The 12,310-nt window shown below is 43.3% G+C and overlaps 1 protein-coding gene across 1 annotated transcript in view; it reads left to right on the plus strand.

The window, feature by feature from the left end:
* Positions 1-6,803: 6,803 nt before the first annotated feature.
* Positions 6,804-12,310, plus strand: part of rerea (arginine-glutamic acid dipeptide (RE) repeats a) — a 96,896-nt gene continuing 91,389 nt past the window's right edge. The window contains exon 1 of the mRNA XM_083920781.1: positions 6,804-7,186. The gene's annotated coding sequence lies outside the window, so the exon portion shown is untranslated. The remainder of the gene's footprint in view (positions 7,187-12,310) is intronic.

The raw sequence follows: 12,310 nt of genomic DNA on the forward strand, positions 1-12,310 counted from the left end.
TACTTAATGAGTTTGGTAATTGGCTTGCTGCGGCTTCCGTGCATCTCTGCCCTCCTGCTGCTGATGTGTGCAGGAACGGAGGGAGAACGCTACGGCTTGCACTCCCTCCCTTAGTCTTTCCTTCCCTCGCGCGACTCATCCATTTTCACTCCATCCATTTTCACTCCATCCATCTTCACTCCATCCATCTTCACTCCATCCGTCCCTCTTCCACAAGCTGACTTAAGGAGCTAATGCTGCACTGAGTCTCCTCTGTCTATTCCCCACTGTTCCTATTATAAAGACAGTTTGCATGCTGCATGTTTCCACTCTGCTCAATGTCAAATATCAACGGCGTTGGCCTATCTCTCATTCCCCCAGTTTCTCCCACTTGTTCGCTATCTTTTACACGCACACTTACTTTCTACCACAGACACACACACACACACACACACACACACACACACACACACACACACACACACACACACACGCACACACGCACACACACGCGTGCATCTATGTTAGATGCTTCATACATTATGCAGAATATGTGCATCCAAACAAGCAATTTGCAGAATTTCCAGCTCACCACTTCTGAGTAGTAATTCTCTGTGTCCACAACAGCACAATGAGAAACACACTTCCATGCTCAGTCGATTCATAAGTCCAAACAATAAAGACAAAGAGTAGCGAGCTTTCCATGTAATCATAAATGACACCAAACATATTATTCTCAGATTTCAACACATTATCTCCTCACCAGAGACATCAAAGGGACAGCTATTCTTCTTGTCTCCTTGCTTTTGTAATAATCTGCGGTGGTGCGGGGAGGGGGCAGCATCACATCTTGTTTAAATCTCATTAACTTACATATTAAATGATAGTGATAATAGATTAAAGAAAATCAAAAATGACATGTGCGGTTCAGCTGTAATTGAGGGGGGTATAGTCTTTAGTTTGGATTGTTTATTGCTTTGTTTGTTTTTAACAAGCCTCCAGATTTAGTACCTTTAGGGATCTGCACTAGTGAGGCTAACCTAATATATATTCTGGCTAATGAGCAGGCTTCCCACCTTCCTACCTATTCCCATTAATTTTCATTTTGTACCTTTAAAAAGCCATAAATAAAGCCTGCATGCATTAGTAAGTGTAGTCTTCTCCAGTTGCAAGACTGCTGCCAAGCTTTTTATCTACTCCCACAGTTGAGCGGTTGATTCTGAACGCTGTAGGGGTTGGAAGGCCAAAGCACAGCTAAGTGGCTCCTCTTGACCTCAGCACTGATCTCCCAACTGTCTGCTCCGACTGCACACAGACAGATTTTTACCCATTCGCTCCCACAAAAAAAAAAACAGTCTAATCTCACAAAGCAGCCTCAACACCCTGTCTGCGTGCTGCCTTTTTGAATAACGCATCCTTTTTTTCTCTCCGCACCCAGTGTTCACATGCTTGGCCGGACATTTGCCACTGAGATCACTTCTCTCTGCTCTTATTCATGTCAAATTAAAAAGAAAAAGGGTATGTGAGGCAAGCGAGATAGAAATATTCAAGATGTGAAAATAAATTTGCTTGAACGACTTGAGAATCTTGTTCCTCTGACCTATAAAGGCTGTGCTTAGGCTAGTTATCACTGTCTATCTGTAAACTAGATGGCTGAATCATTAGCTTACACACTGAGAGCAGCCATGTGTGACCAGAGCTAAGTAATTGATTTCTGAAAAAGCATTGGTACTGGAGTGTGGGGAAAAAAAGATACAGCTTTGTGGGCCATTGCGCCATATTGAGCATCTTAATACGCATGTCATGAATTATAGTCCAGGGAGTTAATTTTTTGTTTTACACATTATGAGCCTCTGCTCCCCCCACTTCTCTACCTCCTCTTTTAGCACAGCAACAGCACAGAGCTGCACCTCCACTCACTGTCCATAGGGTGGCAGTGGATGGAGGTGAGACAGCCATGTGCTCTGCGTGAAATGGAGCAGTCACTGGCTATTTGAGCAGATTAGCTTGGAGTCAGTAACCACACAGGAATCACACATCCCAACCACCACTCTCTCTTTTGCTTTCATGATCATGGAGCCCATTCGCTTTGCTGCCTGCTGATGACTTTTAAACACAGTTTCACCCTGCTGGAGGAGGATTTTTAATAACTGCTTCCAGAGCTAAGCATCAGACACATGTACTGTTTGTTTATCTTGCTTCGTCTTTGTTCACAAAAAAGGCTTTGCCTGAAATGTAAACTTCCTCTTTTCGCCACAGCCTGCACTCTGTCTCTCTGTGGCCCTCTTGGAAATGCATGTCTCATTCCTTAGAGCCTGTTCTCGGTGCAGCCACTGAACTGCTCTTTTATTCAGATGAATGAGGCCCTGTTTTGCCCAGAGAATCAGACACAGACACAGACGGTCCATGTGAGAGCTTGAAGAATGTCTGTGGAAAATCAGGGGCTTAGTGAATTAGCATCTAAGTTATTACACGTGTGTATTTGTTTGTGTCTGTTTTCTATACGTGTGACTTTATGGTCATAGAGTTGTTTTTCTGGTTCATAAACATTTCACACGCAGATCTTCTTTTACCTTAGACAAATTTTAGCGTGCTGGGATCTAATGGGAACTGTTGACAGTTTGTATATACATATATATACACAGACACACACATATATATATATATATAAATACACACGTATATATATGAGCAAAGACAAACTGTTTTAAATAGAATCAAAGTGTGCAAATGAGCAATGTATTGTATAAAGAGAAATTGCTGTAAATCCTAACATTTGATCAATTCGCCTGCCAGGTGGCAGATAACCTCCGTCTGGAATAAGGTTTACTTGCATTCTTTTTTTTTTTTATATGCTGCTGCAAGCAAGTTTCAATCTCTTGAGTAGCTTGTGTAGCTTGGCAAAGGGATTAGACATATGTAGCCTACAAGTGTCTTGGTTTTCAGAGTGTTGCGAGGCTGCCAAATGTGACTGTGAATAGCTATGTAAACAAGATAGCTATGTGAGCCTAGACCTTGTGCTGATTGCCTAAAGTAAAATACCATTCCTTGGCTTCTTTCACATTTTTACAACTGTGTTAATGATCGCAAATAAAGGCTTACATGGTAGCAGGTTAATTACTAGCCGTCTGTTTGGATTGTGTCCAGAGGACATCTTGATTTTCAGTTAGTCTTTTGTCACCATACTAGGGCTGTTTGCTTGTATACAGAAAAGTGTAACCTCTATTATTTTACGGTCCTTTTTCCCTTTTTTTTAGTTCATGCATTTTTACTCTGTCGAGTGTTCTTTTCCGCTAAAGCAATAGTCCTTGAATCTTCATATCCACAAGTCTGTAGTTAACCATATTTAGTTGAGTAATTTCCTTGAGTTACTTTGTTGGGAGATTGGAGAGGATTGGTTTATTGCTTCCCCCTCTCTCAATCCCCTCCAGGCAAAGTCTGTGTTTTAATTAGTCGTGTAAGACCCTATTTTCCCTTTAGATTCCCCCGACTTGTAAAGTGCTCTTTTAAGAATCTATGAAGGCTAAAAGGAGCAATGAATGATTTGAAGTCAGCTTTTTCTTGCCTGCTCGCCAGCACCGAAGGGAGGGGGAGGCCTATCAGCACTTGCCGTCAGTATGAGGAACAGTGACTTGAAGCAGCAGTCACACAGAGTCTTTGTTCTTTATGGATTTAGTACGTGTGGTGGAGAGAGAGAGAGTCGCTGCTTTTAAGCCCCATCTGGAAAAAAGCACTGTTCAAGTTTTCTAATATGAGAAGGACAGCTCCTGTTGATAATACCTGCCCGAGAAAGGTAAAATGGTCTCAAGGTTCAATCTAGCACATTTCCTGCTCGTATTATGTTTTGGCAGCGAGGAAGTTAGCTTGTTACACTGTAGAGATTTAGTCACGTGTTAAAATCGAGCTTCTGAAGTACCCCCCCCCCCACACACACACACACACACACTCACACACACACCGCCACAACCTAACCCTCCTTTTGGTTTACAAGTCTGTTTTCTTCTCTCAATCCCTTTTTCCTTCAACTTGTCTGCTCATCCCTGGTGAATGTATTAAATGAAGTTACTAGATATGAGTGCTTAAGAGGCCAGGGCCTCTGAGGCTTGCCAAGTCTCTCGCAGGCTTGGCTCAGTCATCCATGTCGCTTTTTTTCTGTTGTTTCAGCTACTGGCTGACTTACTTGTGTTGCTGAGCACTTTCTCTCCTTCTCTTTCTCGCTTGCCTCTGAGTGGCTTGTTTTTCTTCAGTGTGGAGAAATCAGGCTAAAGCAAACAGTGTGTGTCAGCCACAGCTTTTGTTAAGTATTCATTTTTAATGAGCGTAAGTGGCTACAGAATCCTATAAACCATAAATGGAGTAGTCAGACTAGGGAGGGGTGAGGAGGGGGCCGTGTTGGCCTTTGATTCAGTGCCTGTCTTGCAGTCTTTTTGTTTAGTAACACTTGTACTAATTATGTTTGATGTGGATGAAGAAAACATATTTCAAAATGGTAGTTTGTGTTGCTTTATTGTGCCTCTTTTCCCTTCATATTCCCCCTCTGGTTTTGTTTGCTCTTACAAGGAATTGTTCTTCTTTAATAATCTTTAGGAAAACAACTGTCGCAGAAAAGTGTAATTTTGCTCTTTCGTGCGGCGCGCAGCCCTTGTTAGATTTCATTTCCTCTGAATTCAGAAAGAAGCACCAAGTAACCAGTTTTTGTTCTGTTGGGATCGAAGGCACTGTAGCTGTAGAAAGGGGTGCTCAGGGAAAAGGTATTGTGATGGGCCGTTTGAATGCTGAACAGAATTGAATAGACACAGTCATCTTCCCAGATACATGCTTAGGCCTGTAGAATGTGGAGTGCTTTGCTTGTAACTGCACCGGTTGTCTCCTTTCATTATCGGTTAATGGTGCCCAACTTGACAGAGCCATGTGATAAACAGAGGAGCTGTGAAATCCTGGAGGTGGAGTTCTCGTCTGCCTGATAATGGGATCTCATCTGCCAGGGAGGGGAGCCTGTCCCACCAGCCAATCCAGCTTTGCTCAGCACTGCCTTCAGAAAGGAGTCGCTGCAGTCACCCTGGTTCGCTGTCTCGGCCCAACTTAAGCCTTGCAAACCTACTGGAAACGTTGTCTGGTTTCTTCTTGTGTAACACATGACATAATACTCATTTCTGGAGCCTGAAATACCGTTGTATTCCCTTTTTTGTTTACGCTTTGATTGTGTTATTTCTGCCTCCTTATCAATCTTGGATCCTCTGGATGCTTGTGTAACTGAGGAAAGGAGACAGACTGTGTGTAAATATCATAAACATTGACCTTGTGAAATGTATACATACTGTGATAAGGGAGGAGCTGTGGCTGCTGTGGTATTAGGTTACTATGTGGAGGGGGAGTACGACTTCTCAGTACAGTTGCCTCAGGAACTGGAAAAGGTTTTTACCAGCACTTTGTCGCGCACCCCCCAACAATCTGCTATTGAAACGAAGACGACCAACATGGTTTGCAGCACAATGAAAGACCCCCTGCACACCACCCTCAACTCAATTGCTATTGATCCTCACTGCCTGTCTCTCCTGCTGCCCTGTGTATGGCTTTAATGCAGAAAAAGAGCCCAATGCTCACACTATTTGCTTGAGTTAATTAGATTTTGTCAGTGACCCAATAGCATGTTTAAGACAATGAAAATGTGTCAAGCTCCCCGCTTGGTGAAATTGAAACCATCCTATTAATTTATAGCTTAATGCATATGAGGGAGTTGACGTCAGGTTTCTGTTCATCAGTAAGCATTTTAAGATTAAGAGGAAACAAACCGTAATGTAAAGCACAAAAATTAGTGCTCTTGGAAATGACCAGGATCACATTTTTTCGACGTGATGTGCAGACTACAGCCAGTGAAAACCAGCCTGCCAAATATTGCTAATGGACTATTCTTCACATTATCAACCCCGCTTGTTTCTGCCTTTTTTAATGGGTGGGGTGACTAATTAATTCATTATCCCAAAATGCAAATGAGCTCCACAAGCCTGGGCAGTGGCTTTCCCCCTCCTCTTGTGTATTTTCCAGCAGATGCGTAATGTTTCCAGATATGAATCAGTGACCTGTATTTAAGAACACTATTTAGTTAATTTGTTTATTAATCATTAAAAACGTAGTATTGCTGTCGCCATTGTTGCCAGAGAAACAGACAAAAATAAATGTAGTGTGTTGTTAAGCCCTTATTAATAAGGCACTACTACTACTACAACGAGCTTTCACGGCTTTTCATTGTCTCGCTCTAGTGTTTCAGTCACATTCCCATAAGCGTTACCATTGATCGGTTGATGATGGTACAGGTCGGGCCACTTTGGGCTGCCGTGCATCTTGCTTTCTGCAAAAACACACACACACACACTGGGCGCTCGGCGTTTTCCCTAAGGGGCTGCCATCAATCAACAGCCCCATTGGCGCCCCCCTCTCCCCCAACCACCACCCTTTTGTCCATGACGATTATTTGAATCCAGTCCATGTTTTTGTTTCGCTCGGATTTTTTTTTTCTTTACTCTCTTTTTTTAAATGTGGTCGAGGTAATTCTCCTTCACTAGTGTCTGGATAAAGAAAGACTAGGTCAGCCATGTGGATGCGTCTGTTGAACAGCTGAAGAGGAGGAGGGGAGGAGGAGGAGGAGAAGAAGAAGAAGGGGGGGTTAGAGAGACGGAGAGAGCGTGGAGAGTGTGTGTGCATAGGAAAGAGAGAGAGGAGAAGAGAGGGAGAGCGCGTGTATGTGCGTGCGAGTGTGTGTGTGTGTGTATGTGTGGAAAAAAGGAAGCGGAGCCTGTAAACGGCGAACTCGCTGGTTTCCTATACCCCTCGAAACAACCGACAGCGCCGTGTTACTTTTCATGTGGACACTATCATCGACGGCAACAACAACACGGCCAAAGGGGAATAGGAGCAGTTTCGATGAAGAGCAGGAGGGGGTTCTGGCTCGGTACATTTCGGAACGCGAACAGTGAAATCAGTAAATCGAAACCCGTCTTTTGTTGAAGCAAGTGCTTTGCCCGAGCCCCTCCGTTGCGGGCAGCGGGTTTAAAAGAAGAAGAAAAGTGTTCGCGTTCGCCTCGTTTTGTCCCGGGTTTTGGATTTGGCCCAGCTGGCTTATGTTCGGTGGGTCATCTCGGGCTAGGATCAGGGTTTTGAACTTGTTTGCAGCAGTCTCTGGGACTCCCAAGAATCACCAGACTGGCGGGTGAGTAGTTGAATACAAAAAAAGATTACAGGACGGTTGTGGTTGGAGGAGGAGGGGGAGGTGGAGGAGGAGGGGGGCGCAGACATGGAGAGCATTGTGTGTGTGTGTGTGTGTGTGTGTGTGATAAAGAAACAGAATTTATGTTATATCAGGGGGGCACTTACAGACTTTGATCTAAAAGTGTCACAATTTTGTTTATACTCGGAGTAGGAAGTGTGTGTGACCCCCAGTCAAATGTTTTTGAGTGCTCCGGCGAGCTGAAAGTTGGCTGCATTGTTGTAAAACTTGGCTCTCTCTGGACTGTGAAGCAGACCCTCAGGCATCCTCCATGACCTGACCAGCCTGTAACAGGCGCTTCAGCAGCTAATGGCTTTAAAGTCACAATAATGAAGCAAAGCAATTTACTTTGTTACCCAGGAAACCTACAGGAAAAAAAACAACTTGTGCATTCAAGCAATCGATCGACTTCGAGGAAAGAAAAGTTGCAGTTTGACAGACAGGAGAAAAAAAAGTTGAAATGTATCTTGATGAGTCAGTGGCACATCAATTTTGACGGGTGGGATTTCCCCAAGTTTAACATAAAAGGGACTGGCTGTGAGATTTGCAGCCTTGCTGGTGTCATAAATTGGTTGTTTGACTGTAATAATAGCAAACAAGTTGATTGTTTTTTTGAAAGAATGGCAGGGGGATCGTGTGCAGGAGACCGGCTGAACCAGCAAACTGTTGAAGGACCACCAAATTAACTTGACTTCCCCCCCTTCAGCACCCCAGAGGCTATGAACTCTGGCCCAAGCACATGCAGCTCTCACTGTGGGGGGGTGAGGGGGGAGATCTGTGCCTGTTGTTGAAAAGAGCAAAGGGGGGCTTGTGTGCGTGTGTGTGTGTGTGTGTGTGTGTGTGTGTGTGTGTGTGTGTGTGTGTGTGTGTGTGTGTGTGTGTGTGTGTGTGTGTGTGTGTGTGTGTGTGTGTGTGTGTGTGTGTGTGTGTGTGTGTGTGTGTGTGTGTGTGTGTGTGTGTGTGTGTGTGTGTGTGTGTGTGTGTGTGTGTGTGTGTGTGTGTGTGTGGCTTAGGATTTGAAAGCAGACTACAGTTATTTGTCTGAAAGGCAGCTTATCTAATGTTTTCCAGTTATAGTAGAAAAGGGGGGGGGGGCTTGTTTACTTAAATCACTGTAAAATTGGTCATAGTAAGTATTCATGTGACTCCAGTCAGAAGCTGGATCCACAGGGTATGTGGCCACATAAGCACAAACAAAGCTTCAGCTCGGAAAGAAGACACAAATGTGGAAGGGGGGGTGGGGGGGGGGGTGATTGCCTTCAATCTCTACCATATAAAAACAATCCCCTTCTGAAATCCTCCCCCTGCTTTTACATGGACTCAGATGTTACAATGCTAATTGTGAGGCACTAATCGCCACCATGCCCGGCTTCTCGTGGCATTTTCTTTTTTGTCCCGCTGCTAGCTGAGAAGTGACCTCTAGCTTAATGATTCAGATGTGATTTATCCACTTGAGTGGGATGACACTGCACAGGCTAACGTGTGGCACAGATAATGGAATATAAAGGACATTTTCTCCACCTGAAATGGTTTGAACATTTAAGGCTCATTCAGGTGTTGTTGTTGTTTTTTAAATGTTAGCTTTTTGCCTTTATCACTGCATAAGGTAGACAGGAAAGGGTGAGATAGAGGGGATGACATGCAGCAAAGGGCCATGGGTCAGAATCGAACCTCTGGGCCGCTGCGGCAAGGACTCAGCCATTTTGTTTGTTCTACTAGGTGAGCTGCTCGTTCGGGGTTTAAAAGTCACGCGAATGCGACTATGACCATATAAGTCATGAGGTGCTATTATAGTAAAAGAACATGTTAGTGTTCCTGAAACTCAACGCTCATCTGCTAGCTGGCGCTCTCCCATCTTAAAGGGATCTTTGAGTTAGATATCATAAACAGATGTAGTGTGAAGATTTTACAGACAATAAGCTGTCCTTTTCATTGAGGATTTTCAGCTGAGTTTGTCATATGAGTTTATTTGCGCCACAAAAATCGCCTGACAAGATGGCATCTGCGTATAAAAAAGAAGGGGTTTGTGCATTCCAGTTGATTCATAGAGGTTTTTCCCCTTGTTTTTATTTCTATTATTTAGTGGTTACTGAATCGATTGATAGGCTTGTCTTTGACAAGGAGTGTGACAAAACGTATTGGTCATGTGGGTAACATGTATTATGTGGGTAAAGTTGCATAGCTTGGATTTCTGAACACATTTAGAAATGGCATATTCCCCACTTCCCCAGAGGGTAGGATATCCATTTAGTTTCACTACTTGTGGAGTGTATCAAAAAGGAAGTGGCCAGACCTCTTAATGGAGCTGTACACATGAGTCCAAGTTGTTCTGCAGTGTGGGATTTGTGTGGGAAAAGAGCATTGAGGGTTCCGGGGAAAGACTGCTATCAGATGTGAATATAGTGGTCTTAATTTTAATTATGTACACACTACCATACGGCTGTCACTATCATTTCACATCATCTCTATTTACAGTGCTTCGTACCAGTGTGTTTGCTGTAAATTAAATCTGATGTGCAAGTTGATCTGGGTCTGAGTCCGCAGTCTGCGTTGTTGATTCATGTAAACCAAGGGAATCATAGTAGCGGTGTGAGTCACTCCCCTTCATAAACACACGTCTCACCACTGACAAGGTAGAGAGAGCTAGTAAACATTCAGCTCACATACAGGCGCGTGTATGAGTGTCACCTCTGAGGAATCTGAGGGGCGATATCCGGATCAAAGAGGCTGTTTCCGACCATACAGAGAGAGATGCTTCATAGAGTGAGGCTGTAACGGCTGTCTAGCTGCTCAGAGGCGGCTGGATGTTTGACAGGGCATTGGAAAAACGTTATTTAATCTGCTCGCATGATGGCCCTCTCTGGGATTGCACCACGCTGCGTCTCTGCCCCCCTTTTTTCCTCCCTGTGTTAGGATGATGGTAGTTGCTGGTAGGTAGAAAAACACTCAGGGGTTGTCTGTGTGTCGGTTTTTTTTTTAACGGCGTGATGTAATGCATAAAGAATCAGAGAAATTGGAATTGATGCAATGTTGGCGGGCCTCTAATTGTCTTTCTAATGAGTAAGTCTGCTGGGGTCTTGATATCTTTTCCATTGGGGTAATAGTCTGAATGACTCAACTGTATCCCATTGTAATTACAAAGAAATGGCCCACTTGTTATTATAATAAGCTACGTAAATGAAAACAGATGTGATGTTTGACCCATTAAAAACAAACTGTTTGTAAGATGCTGATCAGATAAATTTGATAAATTACAACTCTGGCTTTTTGGTTGTGTGAACGTGACTTAACTGCCTAAATATCTCAGCCACATAAAAGTTATGGCTCGCAGTTGCCATCTCACTTTTGACCCCAACAATACAGAAATGCAAGAGCCGCCTTGTCATTTGGCCAGGCGGAAAATCAATGAGAAGTCATGGCTTCTATACCATTGTTGGTATCATTTCCATCCCCCTACACAGAAGCAGACACGTTTTGTTTTTTTAGCAGCAATGATAAATCTCTTCAGGTCTTGTTGATTCTTTAGACAGGTTTCATTTCTAAATGGAACAAGCCTGCTCGCCACTTCCTGACCTATTGTCCTTGCAGATAGTGGTTCACCAGTGACGCATTTAGAATACATTAGCTACTGATTGACATAGTACATATGAAACAGTGGTAGCACTGTTAAGGAGGCAGTACCCTCTTGTGGGTGACTACTGAAATAAAGAGTGATGAAGGACTGGAGAGGTGCCTTGATTGTTCATAGAAAATTCCATCTAATTTGTTTTGTGCACAGAGGAAGGGCCGATATCTTTAATTAACATAAACCTCGGGAGCCAACGATGAGTGAGAAATTGGGATAATTGAAAATAGGCCCTGTCTCCTTTTCCACTCTGTCTGTACATCCTTAAAGCAGCTGAGCCCATCGGAGGGCACTTTCACACATGTTAAGTGGGGGGACATCTGGCCTCGTTAATTCAGTGCATGGTCATAAAGTGGAATGGCGGTCCCCACAGGGCCGCCTGCTCTGAACACCGTCAGATGGAGCCCGTGTGTCCTCGCTGCCTTCTCGTCCTCCCTGTTGACTGTCCCTCTGACACCAGCTCCGACACTTCAACAAGAACATCCTCACGATCCCGCCGTGAGGTTTAAACACACGTACTGATGTCCGAGGGAGATAAAGCGTCAGTACATAAATCTTTATGTGCAGGAAAAGAAAAGGTTGTATACTGTAAGGTTGTTAAATGTGGTTTTACTGACCAATCCTAAATTCCATGTATTTAGTTAAACAAAGAAATGAGACACTATGGGACTTTAACAATCACCTACACAGGAATAGATGTGGGAATCTCAAGGCAACTCACGATTCAATCTTATTTGGAGAGCTGCGGTGCGATTATGGAACAATCATCGACCCATCTTGATGCATCACATTTTTTTTATTTCTGTGACAACTTGCTACTCTTCAAACATAACGTAGTTGTAATGATCTATAATTAAAATAAATAGATGAATTTACTTCTATTATCTTTTATGAATACAATAGTAGTAACAAACAGAGATGTGTCGGCTGGATGGTTACATTTGCCATATTATTTCCCAGCATCGCAAAGAACCAACAAGAAAACAGGGCTGTCCTCAATTAATAAAATTGTCAGTGGACTAACACTCTTTATTTTGTTGACTAATTACTAAACTAAATTTAATAAGTTAATTTAATCCACAGATCTGTAAAATTTAATTTCTCCACAAAGTATTAAGCAACAGCACCACTTTGAATCTTGTGTTTATCAGAGATGTGCTCATAAGTGTCTTGGAAATGAGTCATTCAGAGTGAAAAAAAGCAGAAAAAAAGCCTAATTGACAAAAGTAATCTTAAACAACCAACTAGTCGACTAATCAACTTATAGGGAGGCTGCGGACAGATTGTATCCATATGTGTTTGCTCACGCTCAGCCATCTTCACCAAAACTCAAGAAATAGCCTACCATGAAACATAAGCACGACACACGTGTTTACGTCTGTTACGTTTTACCACCCAATTGGTCCAGGTGTAAGGGATGTACAGTCCGGTCTTGTAGGTTC

This window comes from Echiichthys vipera, assembly GCF_963691815.1.
Source record: "Echiichthys vipera genome assembly, chromosome: 9".
In the NCBI taxonomy this organism is placed as follows: domain Eukaryota; kingdom Metazoa; phylum Chordata; class Actinopteri; order Perciformes; family Trachinidae; genus Echiichthys; species Echiichthys vipera.